This window comes from Echinops telfairi, unplaced genomic scaffold, assembly GCF_000313985.2.
Source record: "Echinops telfairi isolate 266 unplaced genomic scaffold, ASM31398v2 ScPeMD7_3533;HRSCAF=4204_0, whole genome shotgun sequence".
NCBI classification, from domain to species: Eukaryota; Metazoa; Chordata; class Mammalia; order Afrosoricida; family Tenrecidae; genus Echinops; species Echinops telfairi.
In genome coordinates this window covers 105,585,095-105,585,467 of record NW_022107431.1, presented here as the reverse complement: position 1 = coordinate 105,585,467, position 373 = coordinate 105,585,095, and positions in this window count along the sequence as shown.

Genomic DNA, 373 nt, shown 5'->3' with positions numbered 1-373 from the left:
TGGGCCAAGTCTTTTCATGAGATGTTCTTGAAATTCATATGGGGACAGACTCAAGGTCATATTTTTGCTTTCCTGGGCTTGTTTAATGTCCTTCAGCTTAATGTGACCATACATGCGAGCAATTGGTGGTCTGCTCCACAGTCAGACTTCCTTTTACCTGCTGATAATGAGCTTCTCTATTATTTCTTCCCATGGATGTGGTCAATTTGCTTTCTGTGTAGTCTATCTGGAGAAGTCCAGGTGTGTAGTCACCGATGGTGATGTTGATAAAAAGTATTTTCAACGAGAAGCCGTTGATCTTGTAGAATTTTCCATGTGATCTCCAGCTTTGTTTCTATCACCAAGTCCCTATTTCCCAACTACGGTTCCTTCC